The sequence below is a fragment of the Crotalus tigris genome, unplaced genomic scaffold, assembly GCF_016545835.1.
Source record: "Crotalus tigris isolate CLP2741 ecotype Arizona unplaced genomic scaffold, ASM1654583v1 scf7180000021160.8983255:1529534, whole genome shotgun sequence".
Taxonomy (NCBI): domain Eukaryota; kingdom Metazoa; phylum Chordata; class Lepidosauria; order Squamata; family Viperidae; genus Crotalus; species Crotalus tigris.
This window is the reverse complement of record NW_024098373.1, coordinates 280,717-303,603: the sequence shown is the minus strand read 5'-3', so window position 1 is coordinate 303,603 and position 22,887 is coordinate 280,717. Positions and strand designations below refer to the sequence as shown.

General features: G+C 43.7%; 1 long non-coding RNA gene across 2 annotated transcripts in view; it reads right to left on the bottom strand.

The window, feature by feature from the left end:
* Nucleotides 1-1,359: 1,359 nt before the first annotated feature.
* LOC120320082 overlaps nt 1,360-22,887 on the bottom strand; it is a 123,697-nt gene continuing 102,169 nt past the window's right edge. Inside the window, exons 4-7 of one of the 2 annotated variants that reach the window (XR_005559894.1) lie at nt 8,191-8,242; nt 5,352-5,536; nt 3,474-4,221; nt 1,360-3,329 (exon numbers count right to left, since the gene is read on the bottom strand). This is a non-coding gene — a long non-coding RNA (uncharacterized LOC120320082). Of the gene's footprint in view, nt 3,330-3,350; nt 4,222-5,351; nt 5,537-8,190; nt 8,243-22,887 lie in introns of those variants that run through there. The other variant, XR_005559893.1, reaches the window with a different exon arrangement.

Here is a 22,887-nt window from a genome sequence, read left to right as displayed (position 1 = left end):
AGTCCATTTCTCTCCCTTCCTCAGCAACATCCAAGGAATCCACGGAAGGGTGTAGGCTTCCCTGACTGACCAGAGGGTTGGACTAGAAGACCTCCAGGGTCCCTTCTCCCAGCTCTGTTTTTCTGTTACGTCATTGCGCTTTGTCCTTGGCAAGGAACGTGTACCCGGGATGAGACAAGAGTGTGTTTTCTCCCTCTCTGCCTGCGTGCACAAGTACCCACACAAGATAAAAAAAAAAATCTCCTATTATGGTTACAACTGCTGTGAAGCGAGGCGTCCATTGCAATCGGTTTCGCAACCGTCTGGCGTGGTTTCTCGCGTCATTCCAACAGGAGAACCACAGCGTGGCCCGGTTGCGGCTTCTATCTCCCGTAATCCCAAAGGTTGGCCGAAGGGAAGCGTTTCAGCCGGTTCTCCACCTGGGTTTCAAGCCGGGCGACATTCCCCAATCACTATAACCGATTTCAAATGGTGCTAGAAAGAAGAACAGACTCCGAACACCAGAAGAAATCAGTTATCCTTTAAAGGGGTCACTGGAGTCCGCGAAGGTCAAGACTGGCGACAATCACACCAACAACTACTGGGAATCTTTGGGAGTGTTGTGGCAGAGCCGTGTTTATCAAAAAGCCCAGTTAAGAAACGGGATATTAAGCGTATCAATAAACTCTGCTCTTGCTCGGTCTTTCAGATGTTGGCATTATAGGCCATTATGGCCCCCGTTGCCGTTTTTCTCCAATTTGGGGTCTTCCGGAGACATGAGAATACAAATCCTAAGAATTTCCAGCCAGCTGCACCAACACAACTGGGGGAGGGAGTAATCCTCTGGAACAGGGCTAGGCAACCTCGGCTCTTTTATGAGAGAATCAACCTGGAACTAAGGAGAAACTTCCTGGCAGTTAGAACAGTTAACCAGTGGAACAACCTGCCTCCAGAAGGGGTGAATGCAACACTGGAAGTTTTTAAGAAGAGACTGGACAGCCATTTGTCCGAAATAGTGTAAGGTTCCTGCCTGAGCAGGGGGTTGGACTAGATGACCTCCAAGGTCCCTTCCAACTTTATTATTATTATTATTATTATTATTATTATTATCATTACTATTATTACTACTACTATTATTATTATTACTCCCAGAATTTCTGAGCCAGCATGGCTCAGCTTGGAAACCTCTCCCTTTCCCCTCAGCTGGCTCAGGAATTCTGGGAGTTGAAGTCCACGAGTCATAAAAGAGCCAAGGTTGCCTACCCCTGGCCTAGGAGGCTCACCGCTTAGAACAGGAGGACTTAGGACAGGGGTAGGCAACCTTGGCTCTTTGATGACTCGTGGACTTCAACTCCCAGAATTCCTGAGCCAGCATGGCTGAGCTTGGAAACCTCTCCATTTCCCCTCAGCATGGCTGGCTCAGGAATTCTGGGAGTTGAAGTCCACGAGTCATAAAAGAGCCCAGGTTGCCTACCGCTGCTCTGGAACATCAATTCTTAAATATTTGCTAACTTAATTTAAAAAGGTAACAAGCTGGCACAGAAACCATTCTGGAAAAGGGGTTTTCTGCCGAGTCAACTTATTAAAACTCTCTTACAACCAGCTCTAAATGTCTCCTATTGGCAATCTGTCAATGACATTCTCATAGTATGCACACACACACACACACACACACACACACACACACACACACACACACACACTTCCAAGCCCAGTATCTTGCCCAAGAAGCCAGGTATATTTCTGCAAGGGAGAGGTTCGCTTCAAATTGTCTAAGTAACCTGGCTTTGTGATCTCGGTTTTCCTGGTGAGGCCGTGCATGAAAAGAGGCCATAAATCCGTGTAAATGAGGCGGTCACAGAAGCTTTTATCAGAAGCAACAGGTGGACTCTCCGAAACGGGTCAACGCGCAGCCGTTCTTCCCCCAAAAACACTGATTTCAAATGGTGCTAGACCTTGTGTACTTAAATCTAAACCACCATATGAAACCAGATTCCTGAAGAAGCTCCAGACGAGGCCTCCTGGTAGCTAAGGCGTTATTAAAGGCGGAGATTAACGTACGCTGGCGGTTTCCTTTTTTCATTTCGACGAAGCTGAGATGGTAAAGACTCCTCAGGAGAAAGCCGTGTTCCTTTCCCCCGGGGCCCTTTTCTTGAAGCAGCCAAAATATAGCTCTGAGCCTGTTGTAGGAAACATTTAACCACTTTCAGGGCGAAAGAAGCTGCAAGAGCGAAAACACACGGAAGAAATAAAAAGCTGTCAACCTCGCCGGTTTTCCACACTCAACAACCTGCCTTAAGTCTGCGTAAATTCGTAAGCGTGCCACGGGAAAAAATAGTAAAGGAGCCCTTATGGATTTTTACTCTGACTATAGGGGGCAGTGCTCACCTCCATCTGCTGTCTGAGGAGGTTTCCACAGTCACGTCGCCAGCGTGGTTACATGCCAAAGGCCTTGGGAATGCTCTTACTTTCCCACTGGGAAGTGGTACCTATTTACCTACTCGCATTTGCGTGCTTTCGAACGGCAGGAGTTGGGGCGAGGAACGGGAGCCCACCCCCTGGCGTGGTGCGCGGGTCTCGTGGCTTTCCAACTGACTGTCAACGCTGCTAATATCGTATATTCTTGCTTTGACAAAATATGCTGAACTGCCTGGTACTTTTAGAGTTAATTCAGAGGAGAGAGAGGGAGGAGGGAAAAGCCCGCGAAAGAAGACGGAAGGGAACCTTTGCCCTTCAAACTAATTGGGGAACGTACATCGTGACAGCAAAATAGGGGAGGGAAATGCTAGCAAAATAACTGCTCGGTGGGTGGGGATTTCAGATCTCAGCATTCCTTTCTTCATGCCTGTGCCGACATTTTTGTCACACCAATAAAAAGACTTTTTTAGGATAAAATGCCTGGAAGTTCTTTGAAGTGTTTCATTAGTCGGAACCGTGACATCATGCTCAGATCTGAAATCCCCACCCACCGAGCAGTTATTTATCTTTCAACTGCTGAGCCACGGCACTGCCAACGTGTTGCCCCTCTTGGTATCTAACCCCAAAATGTGTAACTCGAGGTTCCAGGGATTTCAGGAGCACTCGGAAAGCTGAACTGGAAATGATCATCTTGAAGCCAGAGGGCTATGTGAGGTGAGCCTCAAGAGCGAGCCTCCACAGGACCCCCCAATATAAAAAAAGGCAAAGCTCTTTTGTGTTTTGCTCAACTCCTGGTGACTTCTCCACGCGGTTTCCTTTGCAACGGCATGGAATTGGCACGGACTACTTCCGGGATGTAAGTCTGAGACTCGGGGCCAAAGGGTTGTCATCCGTTGTCGAACAGCAACATGGAAGATTTTCTGCTCTGCATTCTGTAATCAAAAGGTCCTTCCTTGACCAAAGGCCAAAAGGCTTTATTTAAGCTTTGAACTATCTAAATCTGACATCCAAACGACTGGGAGCGTTGCTACCAAACCAAATGTGGATCTCCCTCAGCTCCATCATCTTTCCCTTACCTCTCTGGGGGCGAAAAGGCGCTGCCGACAGCCAGCCAAGTCAAGTGAGGGGCCCAGATCACGCAAGGAGAAGAGGGTCTGCCCCAGGCCAGGAGGCACCGTGGAGTTTGCTGATGCTGCTTTCCCTCAAGTTCCTCCTCCAGAGGACCAAAACAAAACAAAAAAAAAATGCAAATAAAGTCTTCCTCCCATTTGTAAAAAGAAAACACAGGCTTCCTGTTGGATCCTCTTGCTTGTCGTAGTTGGTTCAGAGATGGAGACCACCCTGAAGGTATTTCCTCAGCAAATGATAAAAATGATCATCTTGAAGCCAGAGGGCTACGTGAGGTGAGCCTCAAGAGCGAGCCTCCACAGGACCCCCCAATATAAAAAAAGGCAAAGCTCTTTTGTGTTTTGCTCAACTCCTGGTGACTTCTCCACGCGGTTTCCTTTGCAACGGCATGGAATTGGCACGGACTACTTCCGGGATGTAAGTCTGAGACTCGGGGCCAAAGGGTTGTCATCCGTTGCCGAACAGCAACATGGAAGATTTTCTGCTCTGCATTCTGTAATCAAAAGGTCCTTCCTTGACCAAAGGCCAAAAGGCTTTATTTAAGCTTTGAAGTATCTAAATCTGACATCCACCTAATAATAGTGAATGTCGCAGCATTGATTTATTTTTTATTTTTTGAATTAATCCTTCAGATGCTGCCTTTCCCTCCATCTCCTATCTTGAAATGTTCTTTTTTTTCATTTCTTCTCTTGCAACCTGCAAAGAATAAAAAAATAATAATAATTCAGGTTCTGTTTCACAGCTGAACACTTATTTCTTCTCCCTTCCTTGGAGAAGGATATTTCTTTGACTAAAAATTCTAAAGAAGAAACTACCCATAACATCAGTTAATGGATATCAACGGGAAAGCATGCAACCTGAAAATGTAACTCTGAGATTAACGCAAATGACATGAACAGGCGAATTCGTCACGAAATTTCTTACAGGAGGTAACGTTTCTTTATGAAATGTTTTAAAAAAAATACCAAGATCACTCTTTTTCTTCCCCTACTCTCTTTTCCCTGATTGGTACACATAAAAAAAAAAATGTGGTTTTCAAATTTCAGAGCAATTTTTTTTCCCCTTCCTGATCTTCTATCTGGGCTGGACTCAGAATGAAGTTGCTGACAGGAAAGCAGACAGGAAATCTGATGTAAAAAAAAAACCCCAACCTTAAAAGTTCTTTTTTTAATGAAATATTTACAGACTAGCTCTCTTCCAACTTTCAATCACATTGCCCATTATCCTGTGGTGTGGATCCTTCACTGCTTCCCAGCAACAATCTTAACTAATCTAGGTCTCCTGTGGTGTATCATATAGTCAGATATAATTCAGATTTATAAAGGTCACCTTACTCAGCATGGATGCAGGACGACATACAATTAAAATCAATACGATGGCTAACAATAAAATATAAAAATAACATCACCTAGGAGCTAACTGAGGGAACATACCATAACCCAAGGAGGTTCTGCACCAAACTGATAGAACATCGGTCTATTCCAGAACCTGGGGGAAAAACACCCCCTACATTTTTAAAGGTTGTCTCAAGCTTTGCAGGACTGGAGAGATTCAAACATCTGGATAGATATTATTCTGAAGGTCATCATGATTCTGTGCGTCCTCCTCTGTTTCTCTATGTAGACATCAACTATATAATACAGAGATGGAAGGGGTTGCAGGCTCTCTGGTCCAACTCCAGAAATTCAAAGTATCCACAGGGTACTGCTTAAAAGTCTCTGAATCAAGAGGAGGAGAAAATCCTGTTCCCCCGGCCTACAGGATGCCGCCACGATCTTTCTGTCACCTTTTAATCTAGCTGAGCCCTTTTTTTTTTCCCAATTTACCTTTTTACTAAGCTCCTGAATCACAAGGCAGCATTAGATTTAACCCCGAATCATGTCCTTCATCTCTCTCTGTTTCTCATCCTCTTGATTTCTCCGAGTATAATTTAAGTTATGTTCCAGCAGGGGGCGGCCGTTATCCAAACATGGCTGATCTCAAAGCACTGCCAGTAATTGTGTCTTGGAATCTGAAGGGAAAACATTTTCAAGGGGTTTAAAAAAAAAAAAATCCATTTGCTTTTTTTTTTTTTTGTAAAAAAAAATTTTATTTTCAATTTTGCAATGCGTTACATTCATAAAAATACTTCAGATAAAGAGTAAAATAAATTTATACACACAACTGCCATAAAGTTGTGGGGCTGCCATAAAGAAGAGGGAGTCAAGCTATTCTCCAAAGCGCCTGAAGGCAGGACAAGAAGCAACGGATGGAAACTCATCAAGGAGAGAAGCAACCTGGAACTAAGGAGAAACTTCCTGAGAGTGAGAACAATTGATCAGTGGAACTACCTGCCTCCAGAAGTGGTGAATGCTCCAACACTGGAAGTTTTTAAGAAGAGACTGGACAGCCATTTGTCTGAAATGGTAGAGGGTTTCCTGCCTGAGCAGGGGGTTGGACTAGATGACCTCCAAGGTCCCTTCCAACTTTACTATTATTATTATTAACTAGTATGTGTAGTCTAATGAAGAGAAGGACAAGGGGGGACATGAGAGCAGCCTTCCAGTATCCCAGGGGCTGCCCCAAAGAAGAGGGAGTCAAGCTGTTCTCCAAAGCGCCTGATGGCAGGACAAGAAGCAACGGATGGAAACTAATCAAGGAGAGAAACAATCTAGAACTAAGGAGAAACTTCCTGACAGGGAGAACAATTAACCAGTGGAACCACCTGCCTCCAGAAGCGGTAAATGCTCCAACACTGGAAGTTTTTAAGAAGAGACTGGACAGCCATTTGTCTGAAATGGTGTAGGGTTTCCTGCCTGAGCAGGGGGTTGGACTAGATGACCTCCAAGGTCCCTTCCAACTTTACTACTACTACTACTACTACTACTACTACTACTACTACTACTACTACTACTACTACTATTACTATTATTATTATTATTATTATAACGTTCGGTATTGCTCACCCATTTCCCCCCAAACCGCCTCCACCCTGTAACCTACTTCTCTCTTTCCCTCTTCTTCCTCACTCTCCCCCTCTCCTCCTTCTCCTCAACCTTCCTACTTGCTTCTCCCCTTCCTCCTATCTTCTCGCTCCGGATACGGTCCAGGGGAAATGCCCGAGCAATTCCTCTCTCCAAATTAAAACATCAATATTACATACAATAAAACTATTTCTACTTATCTGAGCTACTTAAACTTCAACCCATCCTCCCCCCCACCCTCTCCCCCCCACCCCGACTTCCCAGAGCCAAGTACAGAAAAATCCATTTGCCTTTTAAAAAGCACCTTTGGGACAAGGGTGACCGGACGGGACGATTTGAGAATTCCCACAGACGCGGGGAGTGGCTGGATCTGAATGCGGTCTGTCTGCATGGGGAGAATCATCCAGACATTCCAGGACTGTCGACGGGACCATCTCCATCAAGCCCCCAGGAATCAAGCTGGCCTCTTTGCCTCTTGATTCACCTTTCTCAGCCGTTCGGATCCACACAATACTTAACTGGGCCGTGGAAGATCTGGAGGATGTGATCTGCACAAGGCATGGAGCTTGGTTAATTTTAACTTTACTTTGGGCTTCAGCATGCTGTGCGAATGAGATGGCTGGATGGAGTCACTGAAGCAATAGGTGTGAACTTAAATGGGCTCCAGAAGATGGTAGAGGACAGGAAGACCTGGAGGAACGTTGTCCATGGGGTCGCGATGGGTTGGACACGACTTCACAATTAACAACAACAACAAAATGCTGTGCAAAATAATATTTTCACTGGCAACAGCCGAGAAGAGGATTGCCATTGCCTTCTGCTTTTCAAATCCCAGAACTACCTGGGGTTCTGGGACTTTTGGGCAGCCCTCATATATAATCTTGCGAAGAGACAGTTTGGTCTAGTGGTGAAGGCACCAGGCTAGAAACTGGGAGGTCGTAGGTTCGAGTCCCATCTTAGCCATGAAAGATGGCTGGGTGACTTTGGGTGAATCAATAAGAGACTATGAGTTCTAGTCCCGACTTAGACATGAAAGCTGCCCAGGTGACTTTGGGCCAGTCCTCTCTCTCTCTGAGCCCAACTCACCTCACAGGGTTGTTGTGGGGAAAATAGGAGGAGGGTGGATAGAATATGCTTGCCACCTTAAGTTATTATTTATTAATATCCAGTTTTGGTCACCACGATGTAAAAAAGAGGTTGAGACTCTAGAAAGAGTGCAGAGAAGAGCAACAAAGATGATCAGGGGACTGGAGGCTAACACATATAAGGAATGGTTACTGGAATTGGGTATGTCTAGTTTAACAAAGAGAAGGACGAGGGGGGACATGATAGCATGTTTTTTCAGTATCTCAGGGACTGCCCCAAAGAAGAGGGAGTCAAGCTATTCTCCAAAGCGCCTGAAGGCAGGACAAGAAGCAACGGATGGAAACTAATCAAGGAGAGAAGCAACCTAGAACTAAGGAGAAACTTCCTGACAGTGAGAACAATTAACCAGTGGAACAACCTGCCTCCAGAAGTGGTGAAATGCTCCAACAAGGAAGTTTTTAAGAAGAGACTGGACAGCCATTTGTCTGAAATGGTATAGGGTTTCCTGCCTGAGCAGGGGGTTGGACTAGATGACCTCCAAGGTCCCTTCCAACTTTGTTGTTGTTGTTGTTGTTAGAGGAAAAGCTCATATATTGGAAACCAAAACCCATCTCACCTTTGTAACAAGCATCGTTGGGTTCAAGACACCCTCCTGAGAAGACTCACACCTGAAATTAGAAAGCAGCTTTGTTATTATTCAAAATATGCCAGCCAAAAAATCCTCTGCAATCGTTGCTTGTCATCCACAATCTAGAGCATGGGTGTCAAATTGCCAGCCCACAGGCCGGATGCGTCATGTGGAAGCCGCACCCACCCCATTGCCGGCAATGGCAAAACCGGCCCGATACGTTGTGCGACGTCACGTGACATCGCCAGTTTGACATGTCTGATTTAGAGCAAAGAAAATGTGGGAACCTCGAAAAACAGAATTAAGCTTTCTCTTGCCCCGAGAGCTTGTACTGCTGTGCAGCTGTTCATAAAGTTACCTGAAACAACATTCCCTTTGAGTGTTAGAGGAAACCTCTAAAGCAATGGTTCTCAACCTTTTTAATGCCGCGACCCCCCAACTGGTCGTAAGTCGAGGACTACCCAACCGGTTGTAAGTCGAGGACTTTCCCTGCCCGGGAGCACCGTGCATGTGTGGTGCCGCCCCCTGCGCAGGCCAAGGCGTAGCTGGCAAGCAGCAGAGATGGAGCAGGCCGACCACCGGCTGGGCCACCAGCTGGCCCAGCCCAAGGGAGGTAAGCCACCCACCGGGCCCCACGCGTGCCAGCAACCCTCCCTGCACCCACCGGCCTCCCACCTCCCACCCCTGGCCTTACATTGTTAGTAGTTGCTCAGCAGGGAGGGGTGGAAACTTCCAGACAGCTTGCCTTCGCTGCAGACAACTTGCAGCACCGTTTGCAGACTGGGACTTTTGGCGGGCTCAGCAGGGCAGAGACAGCCTGGACAATTCCTATTGGCTTTTGAAAGCCATTAGAATTAGACTCTATTCAAGAGAGTCTATTCTATTGGCTTTCAAAAGCCAATAGAATAAAAGGGAGTAACACAGCTAAGGAAAAGGGGGAAAAAATGGCGGACTGCGTTGTTTGGCAACCCCCGTGAAATGGTCGTTCGACCCCAAATGGGGTCCCGACCCACAGGTTGAGAACCGCTGCTCTAAAGTTTTAACAATAAAAACCAATGACCCAGAGCCAGGTTTTTTAACCTTGACAACTTTCAGAGGCGTGGACTTCAACTCCCAGAAGTCCTCAGCCGGCATTCTGGGAATTGAAGCCCACATATCCTAAGGATGCCAAAGTTGAAAAACACTGACCCAGAGGAGTAGCGGTTATCATTTCACTGTGCATATATTAAAGCAGAAGCACAAAGTAAGGTTAAAATTGGAGAAGCTCTGATTTGGACCACAGCACTAAGCAATGGGTGGGACCCTATGTCCTTCTTGCCCTTCTCTTCTCTGGAATTCTATCAACAACTGTGCAAGGAAGGAAAAATGCAGATTGCAGAACGATTTTCTTGAATCGTGGCTCAAAGCTTGGGTTAAACTGAAGCACAAAACCCCCTTTTCCAATCCAGTTCTCAGTCTGCCCATCTCCTTGGCTAGTATTCCCGGTAAATCTCAATCATGGCTGGGACAGCAATGGCTAAATACATTGAAAGGTGGAACCAGGATCTTTTTTTTCACAAAATGACCGAATGGAAGAATTTCCACCCAACTTTCACGGGCCCTTAATTTATTCCTAAAGCAAACAAATAGCCGCTCTGAAACTGGGCTAGGAATGCCTATTCATTGATCTCAGTTTGTTAGTTTCCTCACTTGGGTTCGAGAAGGGTGGTTATTTTGAAGGATAAATGATGACAACTGGCGGGGAGGTTTCGGCAGAGTCTCGCCCCATTCTCCATTCCAGAAAACCATCCCAACTGGATCCTCTCGTTTGGCGTCCTTTGAGTGGCGAAGCCGTGGCCTTCTGATTCAAAGTGCCTTTATTTTTAAAAAATGTATGCAAAGGATGATCCTATATATCAGTGGTTCTCAACCTGTGGGTCGGGACCCCATTTGGGGTCGAATGACCATTTCACGGGGGTCGCCAAACCATGCTGTCCACCATTTTTTTCCCTTTTCCCTAGCTGTCCTACTCCCTCTTATTGGTGGCCACACCCACTTGGGGGTCACCACAACATGGGGAACTGTATTATGGGGTCACGGCATTAGAAAGGTTGAGAATCACTGCTATATATAGTCTAACCCAGGGTTGTCCATTCTTGGCCACTTTTAAGACATGTGGACTTCAACTCCCAGAATTCCCCAGCCAGCGTGAGGTCAAAATGTTTTATTCGTATGTTTTTAACGACTTTTTACGATTAAGACAATTCTGCGAGAAAGCAAAGCTTGAGAAATGTTGAAGACTTTGGAAAGAGTAGAGAGAAGAGTGACAAAGATGATTAGAGGGCTGGAAGATAAAATGCATGAGGAACAGTAGCAGGAATTGTGTATGTCTAATCTAATGAAAGGGACTAGGACAGCCATGACAGCAGTCTTCCAATATTGGAGGGACTTCCACAAAGATGAGGGGGTCAAACTATTTTCCAAAGCACCAAAAGGCAGGATAAGAAACAATGGGATGAAGCTAACCAACCTAGAACCAAGGAGAAATGTCCTGGTTGTTAGAACAATCAACCAATGGAAGAGCTTGCCTCCAGAAGTTGTGGGTGCTCCATCACTGGAGACGTTCAAGAAACGACTGGACAACCATTTGCCTGAAAATGGTATAGGGCAAGGGTAGGCAACCTTGGCTCTTTTATGACTGGTGGACTTCAACTCCCAGAATTCCTGAGCCAGCCATGCTGAGGGGAAAGGGAGAGGTTTCCAAGCTGAGCCATGCTGGCTCAGGAATTCTGGGAGTTGAAATCCACGAGTCATAAAAGAGCCAAGGTTGCCTACCCCTGGTCTAGGAGGCTCACCGCTTACAACAGGAGGATTTAGGACAGGGCTAGGCAACCTTGGCTCTTTTATGACTCGTGGACTTCAACTCCCAGAATTCCTGAGCCAGCCTGGCTCAGCTTGGAAACCTCTCCCTTTCCCCTCTGCACGGCTGGCTCAGAAATTCTGGGAGTTGAAGTCCACGAGTCAAGAACCAAGGTTGCCTACCCCTGGCCTAAGTCCTGCTGTTCTAAGCGGTGAGCCTCCTAGACCAGGGGTAGGCAACCTTGGCTCTTTTATGACTCGTGGACTTCAACTCCCAGAATTCCTCAGCCAGCATTGCTGGCTGAAGTCCATGACCTGGTTTAGGTCTCTTCCTTCAGCAGGGGGTTGGACTAGAAGACCGCCAAGGTCCCTTCCAACTGTGTTGTTCTATTATTCTATATTCTGAATTAGGGTTACAGGTAGAGAGAGGGCATTGCAGCTCCCCAGTCTTCCCACAGCAGAGTCATTTCAACTTCCACTCTAATCTGAAATAATCCCTGCAACGCGGCCAACTCAAAACAACTGAGCTGGATCCAACAAATTCTCTGTCTGGCTCTTTAGTTTCATCCACCCCAAACTGCCCATCGTGAAAAGGACAGAGGGACTCATGCTTGGGCGTCCCCACCCAACGGGTTCTAGAGAAGCTGACTGATTTGTAGTGTTGCCCTGTAAAAAAAATTTTTTTTATGAAACTCTTTGGAGTTTGAACAAAGAAATGATAGAAAGCAGGCCTTTGGCCCTTTCTCAGAAAACAGCCCCGTACATACCGTACAAAGCTAGTAACTTCTGGAATTTGGTTGATTTCCGTCATCTCCTTTAATGAATCAAGAGTCATGTTAGCTCTTTCCTTACCCTCCCATTTTTTTTATTTTGCAAGCCTTCTGATGAATTGGCACAAAAGGAAAAAAAAAAGTGGGGAGGGAATGGAATTCTGGGAAAAGCATTTCTGGGGTTTTTTTTAATTCATTTGTTCTGAAAATTGCTGAAAGAAGTCACTATTCTGCTAGCAATTCTATGCAGATGTTTTAAATAAGGGAGCAAACTTGAAGGAGCTTATTGGGAAACGTAAGAACCGTGTGCTGACAGTACCAATTAAAATCCAGAATCAATTCAGGAAAAAGAATCAGACCAAATAAAAACCTACAAATATAACCAATGCCAGGAACCAAAAGAATATTTTAAGTAGGCCCAGTGGGACTTTGGGGGGGTTTTCTCCTTCCCTTAAACAGCAAAGGACCATGCTTTAAATAACAGTGTGCAAACTTTACGGATATTTCTATATTTCTCTGGTAAATTCAGTGATATTTATTCTCAGGTTTTGGTGTACACTAAGGACTTCTGCTTGGCCATCTGCTACAGAGAGTTAATTACAAGCAAGTCCTTGACATCTTTGCTCTTAGATTATGCAAGTTTGCATAAAATTCATAGGTTAAAAAAGGCATTGTATGAAGAATGCGTACAACTATGTATTTCCACCACTAACCGTAATGCACGTTTATTATAAAACTTTATCTAACTTTATATCCCAATGCAAATACACGTCATCAGTCTAATAAAGGCTGCTGACTAAATTTACCAAATGGCAGAAGATTCATAGTTTAAGATTTAGCATAGTTTTAGGATATGAAAATACTACGGAAAAGTCCATTCATCGCCCAAACAATTTCCCAGATTAGAACTATGATAACACAATTTCAAGTTATCTCAATCTAGCTTTGCCCTAACTACTACTGTCTTCAGATGACAATACTCAGAACGCATAAACGCAAAGCGGTTCAAGTCTTCTGAGGAGGATAGACACATACCGGCGATTACATCCAAAGAATTCTAGATGACTTAAGTGTTTAGTCTCTCTATTTTACCATATTTTAAACCTTTTTCCCTCCTGTAAAATACGTTAACATAAACACAGTGGGTATTTCTTCTCAAAGGAATTCTCTCTCTCGTGCTGAATTTGTTGTTACCTGTAGTATATCTTCCTCCTTTTCTCATCTTTTTAAAATGAAAATTATTGTTAAGGATCTAACTTTGCCTGATAGAAAAGTGCACAAATTTTAGGGAAAAAATAAATATAGAGAAACTCTCTCCTCTCCAAAAGGTACGTGTGGAAGTCATGAAAGACAGTAAAAACGGGGCATGGCATAATGTATTGTTAGTATCTCTCTGCTCTGGCCACTTAAGGGAAAGTGGAATGTATATACTACTCTAATAGATATTTCAAATTGAGAAGGGATCCAGGGGTAGGCAACCTTGGCTCTTTTATGACTCGTGGATGTCATAAAAGAGCCAAGGTTGCCTACCACTGGGATAGGCATATACAGGGAAGAAATACACAAAATTCAAAGATTTGCTATAAAATTTCCCAGTCCCTTCCCAAAACAGTGGTTTTTGTTTGTTTGTTTTGTAGACAGTTCTTGAGGCTGTTTAAACTGAGAAATGGTATGCCAAAGGAATAAAGGCAAATGATCAAATAGTGTTCACGCAAAGGCGATAGGCAGAGAAGATTTGCACGCACGGCTAGAGAGGTGGAGGAAAAATCTGGTGACTTTTCACCTGAACTTATCTTATTTTTTGCATTTTTGAATCGAAGCATTCTTCAAAATGCACAAAACATTGCAGCAAAGTTTGTGAATAATAATCACCCAAGAAAGAGCGGTATCCCGGGCATATATTGTGTGTGTATGTGTGTGTGTGTGTGTGTGTGTGTGTGTGTATCTATATAGATAGATAGATAGATAGATAGATAGATAGATAGATAGATAGATAGATAGATAGATAGATAGATAGATATAGATATATATATATATATATGTAAGTCTTTGGTTATTCGGGTTTTCTCCTGCGTAAAATTGGAAGTGTCTTGGCGACGTTTCGATGAAGTCCCATTCGTCATCTTCAGGCTGGTGTTTTCAGCTTCGTGCTTCGAAGCACAAAGCTGAAAACACCAGCCTGAAGATGACGAATGGGACTTCGTCGAAACGTCGCCAAGACACTTCCAATTTTACGCAGGAGAAAACCCGAACAACCAAAGACCTACATACAAACACCCGCGAAAACCTCAGAATATATATACATACACATATACATACACACACACACACACACACAGACACACACACACAATAACAATTTATTGTATATATATATATACACACACACATAGTTTTTTGTAGCTCAGCACATTGCAGAAATCCAAACGGGTTAGATTATAGCTCAGGGCATGGCGAGCACTAAGAATATGGTTTAATTTCAAAATCTAGCAGAAAGCTATTGTGTGAACGCACCCACAGTGGTCCTGCAAGCCCGCCAGATGCCTCGTAGCATCCGTCGCCGAGAATCTGACCCTCTTCTCACAAGCAGACCTACCAGCTTCCAATATAATTTGGCAATGCGCGACGGAAAAGCCCATTAAAATCCCCCGAATTCGCTGAGACCCCCACAAACAAAAGGGGTTCTCTTTCCCCCATTTCTCCTGGGCAAAAGCATTTCCTGACACCCTGATCCTGGCCAGCATTGCTCTTTGATGCAGAACTAAGCCCAACAGGCCCTTTATAGATGTACCAATCCCCCCCCCCCCCAGGGAATGTATTTCTGATCAATGGCTGCAAAGGCTTGACAGCAGAGGGTTTTGGGACCCGTCACGATTTCTAAGAGCTGCATAATTAGCCCTGGAGTTTTGAAAAGCTTGGAAGTCGTGCACCGCAATGTCCTCGAGAGAGAGAACATGGGCAAGCTTTTGCTAATTGGACTGATTGTCTAACTGGTGCCAACAGCATTCAGGGCAACAGGACCCATCTGCTAGACATGGCAGCTCACACCTCCCAGAGAGAGGCCAGTCTCCCCTAGGGCAAGTGTGTGGACTTTGTTGTTTGGGCATGTGCAAACAGAAGCGCAAAAAAGCCACAAGAAGTGTGGGGGGGGGGTCTGAGAAGTGCTGCTCTTTCTTAAAAAAACAAACAGTAAGCTTCTAGTCCTTAAAAGCTCAGAAGAAGAAGGAGGAGGAGGAGGAGGAGGAGGAGGAGGAGGAGGAGGAGGAGGAGGAGGAGGAGGAGAAGACAAACAGTAAGCTTCTAGTCCTTAAAAGCTAAGAAGAAGAAGAAGAAGAAGAAGAAGAAGAAGAAGAAGAAGAAGAAGAAGAAGAAGAAGAAGAAGAAGAAGAAGACGACAAACAGTAAGCTTCTAGTCCTTAAAAGCTAAGAAGAAGAAGAAGAAGAAGAAGAAGAAGAAGAAGAAGAAGAAGAAGAAGACGACAAACAGTAAGCTTCTAGTCCTTAAAAGCTAAGAAGAAGAAGAAGAAGAAGAAGAAGAAGAAGAAGAAGAAGAAGAAGAAGAAGAAGAAGAAGAAGAAGAAGAAGAAGAAGAAGAAGAAGAAGAAGAAGAAGAAGAAGAAGAAGAAGAAGAAGAAGAAGAAGAAGAAGAAGAAGAAGAAGAAGAAGAAGAAGAAGAAGAAGAAGAAGAAGAAGAAGAAGCTTCCCCAGTTATTCAGGGGAAGTCTTAAGAAGCAGCCAAGTGATAAATGAGCTACCTTTTTTGCTTTCACGCCATTAACAATGAAGTTTGGAAGTACTCAGAAAAATTCAACCTGTTGAAAAGGTAAGACGATATCGTGGTTTATATTTTGAAACGGAGAAGATCTAACCGTTCTCTAAGGAAGACTCAAATTTGAATTCACACAATATGTAGTACTTAAGCCTAAACTGGTTAAATAACATTGCTGGGTTCACATAACAAGCCGTTCTACACACTCTAATGATGTAGAACAGTGGTTCTCAACCTGTGGGTCGGGACTCCATTTGGGGTCGAACGACCATTTCACGGGGGTTGCTAAACAATGCAGTCCGCCATTTCCCCCCCCCCCTTTTCCTTAGCTGTGCTACTCCCTTTTATTCTATTGGCTTTTGAAAGCCAACAGAATAGACTCTCTTGAATAGAATCTAATTCTATTGGCTTTCAAAAGCCAATAGGAATTGTCCAGGCTGTCTCTGCCCTGCTGAGCCCGCCAAAAGTCCCATTCTGCAAACGGTGCTGCACCAGTTGAATAGTCCTCGACTTACGACCGGTTGGGGGTCGCGGCATTAAAAAGGTTGAGAACCACTGGCTTAAAGGGTCAATGCTTTCAGGAATCCCTGCTTCAACCATGAAACCAGTAACATGGTTCTCTAGGAGAGGGCCACGCTGATGACATTTCAAAATACCGTTAACAGAACGCTTGAAGTCCATAATCTGGATTTGCTGCAAAACAATGGATCTCATGACATGAAACAAACCTAAAGATCCTGGACAGTTATAGCCCAGGGCTTTCTTTGGAAAGATGCCCAAGCGCTTAGGAAAAAGAGAAAAAAAAAATCCGCAAATGGGAAGGATTAGAGAGAAGAAGAGCAGATAGCATTCTGCTAAATTACTGTATCGTAAATTGTTTCATCCTCCAGTGTTGTGGTAAGGTGAGACTGGAGCCCAATCATGGGAATTGCTTATTACAAGGCCATGTTGTTCAGGAAATTAGGACGTGTTTTTTCGGTATATTGTTTTTTGTGTGTTTTTATTACTGTTCCTGGAAGCCACCCAAGGTTATGGTGTATTAGATATATAAACAGACATTTTGGAAAGTACCCAGAAAACATTTTGAAAATTCCAAAAATGCCACCAGACTCAGCATGCACTCTATGCAGGTCTAACCAATATTTAAAGCAATTAGTTGACCAACACTTAAAGGAAACAGGGAGATTAGGGGTGGGAAAAAGAGGATTTTTAACCTCTTTCTTACCTGCTGTTTCTAATTATCTTCCTGCTTTAATTTTTCTTGTCCCACTCTGGATTAAGCAGGATAAGGTGAATAACTACCCCCTGAAGACATATTTCTTTAAAAACAGATTCCGTCTCATACACGTGAAGTAATTTGTTAACCTCATGTACAAAAAAAAAATTCACAGACAATTTATGGCTTCATAACTATCTGCATTAACAGCCCCATTTTGTTCCTTCTCCTGTTTTTTTGGAAATCTAAATTTCTAATTGGAGCTATGTGAGCTAATTTGGAAAATAACTTTCATCCTTCTATAACTTTCTCTACTGGGGTCTAGAAACATTGGCTAGCTGTGTCTAAGCTTGAAAGCTAAGCAAGTTGAAGGATATGACAGGCAGGATGCATAAAGAAATAAAAAGATTTTATTTCTGAATTATGGTTTAAGTTATTTAAGATATGATTTTTGCTATTGATATGAAGTTATATTGTGTTATTTTTAAACCATGTAGATGTTTGATTGGACCAGCCTGAAAATACTTGCAAGAGGTATTTAGTTGATATAATAATAATAATAATAATAATAATAATAATAATAATAATAATAATAATAATCTCTTTCCACCTGAGCAGAAAGGAAACCGCCCCAATAGCAGAGGAACAAAAGATCAACTCCTAATAGACAAAATGATCTTGGAAAACTGCAAGAGAAGGAAGACCAACCTGAATGTGGCATGGATTGACTACAAAAAGGCATTTGACTCTCTGCCACATGACTGGATAATCAAGTGCCTAGAAATAACAGGAGTAAGTAGAAACATCAGAAAATTTGTGCAAAATCGATGGCACAATGGAAGACACAGTTGCAGATCAATGGTGAAAGCTGGGAGAGGTTAATATCAAGAGAGGAATATTTCAAGGAGATTCATTATCACCATTACTATTTGTTATTGCACTGTTTCCTCTGTCAACAATACTGAATAACTCAGGACATGGCTATCAAACATCAAAAACATCTGCTAGACTATCCCACCTCCTTTACATGGATGATCTGAAGCTGTATGGAAAAACATCATCTGAAATAGAATCGCTGCTCAACACTGTCCGTATATATAGCCAAGATATTGTAATGGAGTTTGGCTTGGACAAATGTGCCACACTTACTATCAAACAAGGAAAAATAGTGAAAACTGAAGGAATCAAGATGCCCCACGAAAATAACATTAAGAGTCTGGATGAGGAAGAATACTACAAATACTTGGGTATCCTTCAAGCTGACAACATCAAGCACACTGAAGTCAAGAAAAAGATTAGAGGTGAATACATCAAGAGAGTGAAGAAGATCTTAAAATCCAAACTCAATGGAGGAAATACCATAAAGGCAATCAACACCTGGGCAATCCCAGTCATTAGGTACACAGCTGGAATAGTGGACTGGACTCAAGCAGAACTAAAAGCAATGGATAGGCAGACCAGAAAAATAATGACAATGAATCATGCCCTTCATCCACGCAGTGACATTGATAGACTTTATCTACCAAGGCAAATAGGTGGGCGTGGAATGCTACAAGTACATCAGATGGTTGAAGAAGAAAAAATGGCTTTGGAAGAATATCTGAAGAACAATGATGAAGATGCACTGAAATTAGTATATCAGGAAGGCTTACTAACTACTGGAGAGACCAAACTGGCCTACAAGAAAGACCAAATGAAGAACAGAATAGAGGCATGGGAAGACAAAGCACTACATGGCCAATACATGAAAAAAATAGCTGGGAAAGCAGATAATAATAAAACCTGGCAATGGCTAAGAGCAGGAAAATTGAAGAAAGAGACCGAGGGACTAATTCTGGCTGCACAAGACCAAGCCTTAAGGACAAATGCATACAAAGTCAAAATTGAGAAGACAGCAACAGACAGTAAGTGCCGCCTATGCAAAGAAGCTGAAGAAACAGTGGACCACTTGGTAAGCTGTTGCAAGAAGATTGCACAAACTGATTACAAGCAGCGGCATGACAAAGTAGCAACAATGGTGCATTGGAAGATCTGCAAAAAATATCATTTGCCTGTAAGCAAAAACTGGTGGGATCATAAAATAGAGAAAGTCATAGAAAATGATAAAATTAAACTGCTCTGGGACTTCAGAATTCAAACAGACAAGCACCTGCAACATAACACCCCAGACTTAACAATTGTCGATAAGAAAGACAAAAAAGTCTGGATAGTGGACGTGGCAGTGCCTGGAGACAGCAGAATAGAAGAGAAAGAACTGGAGAAGATAACAAAATACAAAGACCTACAAATAGAAATAGAAAGACTGTGGCAAAAGCAAGCAAGGGTAGTACCAATAGTCATAGGCTCCTTGGGTGCAATCCCAAAACAACTGGAGCACCACTTGAACACCATTGGCATTGACAAATTCGCTATTAGTCAATTGCAAAAGGCGGCCTTATTAGGAACTGCTTCCATCCTGCGACGATACCTGTAATACCATCAAACATCCACATCTGCCTATCCCAGGTCCTGGGTAAGGACTCGATAGGTAGACAAAATACCAAATCCAGTCTGAACATCTGGCTGACTGTGCGATGATTGAGGATAATAATAATAATAAGTAAAGTTGGAAGGGACCTTGGAGGTCATCTAGTCCAACCCCCTGCTCGGGCAGGAAACCCTACACCATTTCGGACAAATGGCTGTCCAGTCTCTTCTTAAAAACTTCCAGTGTTGGAGCATTTACTGCTTCTGGAGGCAGCTGTTCCACTGATTAATTGTTCTCACTGTCAGGAAGTTTCTCCTTAGTTCGAGGTTGCTTCTCTCCTTGATTAGTTTCCACCCACTGCTTCCTGTCCTGCCCTCAGGTGTTTTGGAAAATAGCTTAATTCCCTCTTCTTTATGGCAGCCCCTGAGATATTGGAACACTGCTATCATGTCCCCCCCTGTCCTTCTCTTCGTTAAACTAGACATACCCAATAATGAGAGTTGATGAACAGGTGAATGAGACCAATGTTATTTATTTACTTATAGCATTTAAATAGCCACCCATCTTCTATTAAACTCTGGCCAGCTCCCAATCAATTACTATTAGGTAAATCTAGGATTTAGTTGGGAATTGAATTAAGCATTCTGGATGAAGGTGGCAGAAAACTATTTCCATAATACGTTTTGCAGAATACCGAAGAGTAGACAAGCACTTAGATAGGAGCCAGCCGTGTGCTGCGGCTGCCAAAAAAGCCAACACAGTCCTAGGCTGCATTAACAGAGGGATAGAATCAAGATCAGGTGAAGGGTTAATACCATTTTTTAATGCCTTGGTAAGGCCACACTTGGAATATGGCATCCCATTTTGGTTACCACGCTGTAAAAAAAGATGTTGAGACTCTAGGAAGAGTACAGAGAAGAGCAACAAAGATGGTTAGGGGACTGGAGGCTAAAACATATCAAGAATGGTTGCTGGAATTGGGTATGTCTAGTTTAATGAAAAGAAGAATTACAAGTGACTTGATAGCACTGTTCCAATATTTGAGGGGCTGCCCCAAAGAAGAGGAGGGGGTCAACCTATCTTCCAAAGCGTCTGAAGGCAGGACGAGAAGCAAGGGATGGAAACTAACCAAGGAGAGAAGCAACCTAGAACTAAGGAGGAATTTCTTAACAGTGAGAACAATGGTCATCAGTGGAACGGCTTGTCTCCAGAGGTTGTGGGTGCTCCAACACTGAAAGTTTTGAAGAAGAGACTGGAAATGGTGTAGAGTTGGAAGGGACCTTGGAGGTCTTCTAGTCCAATCCTCCTACTTGAGCACGACTGTAAGACCTCCAAGGTGCCTTCCAACTCTGTGTTACTCTGTGTTCTGTAAAAGCAATCACCTATGCACATTTTACAAGATAAAACAATTAGGAGGTGCCTTTCTGGGGAAACTCATTTTACACACAAAACTTTTCCTGTCACCTTTAAGACCGGTGAGGAAAGATAATGTATTGCATTCAGATTCACAAGGAGCTACTTTTGCCAAAAGCTGAGAAAAAGGCCCCCTCTGTGAAATCTCAATCTAGGCAGATTGCAAGGATAAAATATTGGAATAGATTTCAGCGGTGGACTGTCCCTTTTCAGCAAAGCAAACAATCTCTACTCTGCAGTGGATATAATGATGATGATGATGATGATGATAATGATGATGATAATAATAATAATCGAGAAAGAACTGGAGAAGATAACAAAATACAAAGACCTACAAATAGAAATAGAAAGACTGTGGCAAAGGCAAACAAGGGTGGTACCAATAGTCATAGGCTCCTTGGGTGCAATCCCAAAACAACTGGAGCACCACTTGAACACCATCATCGGCCTTGACAAATTCGCCATTAGTCAATTGCAAAAGGCGGCCTTACTAGGAACTGCTTCCATCCTGCAACGATATCTGTAATACCATCAAACATCCACATCTGCCTATCCCAGGTCCTGGGTAAGGACTCGATAGGTAGACAAAATGCCAAATCCAGTCTGAACATCTGGCTGACTGTGCGATGATTCATAATAATAATAATAATAATAATAATAATAATAATGATGATGATGATGATGATGATGTCCTGGGTAAGGAATCGATAGGTAGACAAAATGCCAAATCCAGTCTGAACATCTGCCTGACTATGCGATGATCCATCATCATCATCATCATCATCATCATCATAATAATAAAGTTGGAAGGGACCTTGGAGGTCCTCTAGTCCAGCCCCCTGCTCAGGCAGGAAACCCTATACCAGTGATGGCGAACCTTTTAGAGACCGAGTGCCCAAACTGCAACCCAAAACCCATTTATGTATCATCGGGTGCTGGATGGGTGTGAATATTGAGCTGACAGCCTTCCCTTCCCACCTCTACATAAATATTTCTACATGTATATTTCTTTTATACAAGACAAACAACTAGTCTGTCAAGAAGAAAGGTTTCAATCAGACTCTGGTTGACTGTGCTAGTCTGCCTGCAGGATCTTTTTTTTTTTCTGAATATCCTTTGGGGAACTTTTATTTTCTTTTTTTTTTCCAAAAAGAGCAATGGTGTCTGTTTGCAGTTGGTAACAGTTCATTCCACACCGCCCATCTAAGGATTCAACCTTCCTGGGAGCAATGCTGGATCTAACTGGCAGTGCCACGGCAGGGCATGAAGAAGGGAAGACGATACAGCAAGCCCTAACCAGCATTTGGCTCTGCTGGCTTGGAGAAGGATGTTAACTTTGCACCTGCATTGGGACAATCATCCAATCTCCATGCTGGTACCCCCGTTTCCATTAAGCATGCAAATGATGTTCCCTTTTCTACAAGCCCATTTTTTACCTTGGTTTCCCTCAGGGAGGCTACAGTCAGTGCTGCACTGTGTGGTACACAATTTAAAAGTCACAACCATCAGGCTACTACTATGCCTGGAATGATGGGAGGAAAATAAAATTTCAATTTTGCTGAGAAAACCGGGCATCTAGTAGACCAGGGCTTTTCAACCTTTTCACTCATTGTACCACTTTTAGGATATGGCAACATCCGAGTACCACCAGTCGCCTAGCAAGGTGTCAAAAACTTGAGGACCCAAAAAAAAAAAAAGGAAAAAAGTGATAAAGTACAGGTAGTCCTCGACTTACAACAGTTCGCTTAGTAACGGTTCGAAGTTACAATGGCACTGCAAAAAGTGCCCCCCAAGGCACAGCCGAGCAAGACACCTGCCTGCCCACCCAGTGGCGCTCTTCCTCCTGTCCGAGGTTTTCATTGTTGTGAGCATTTCTGTTGAGGATTGGCAGTGGGAGTGGGGTGGGGGGTGTTTGGTTTTTATTCCCCCCGTCTGCTGGGTGGTTGCAGCAGGTTTTGGTCACTTCACATGACCCTGGGACACTGTGACCGTCATAAATATGAATCCGTTGCCAAGCACCTGAATGTAAATCACAAGACCCTGGAGAGGCTGCAACATTCCAGCTGATCGGCGCTTCTTCGGGGCTCATCAGAAGCGCCAGGATCAGTGCTGCTTTTCAGCTGATTGGTGCTTCTTCAGGGCTCAGCAGAAGCACCAGGATCAGCGCCGAGCTCCAGCTGGAGCCTGGCGCTGATCCTGCTGCTTCCACTGA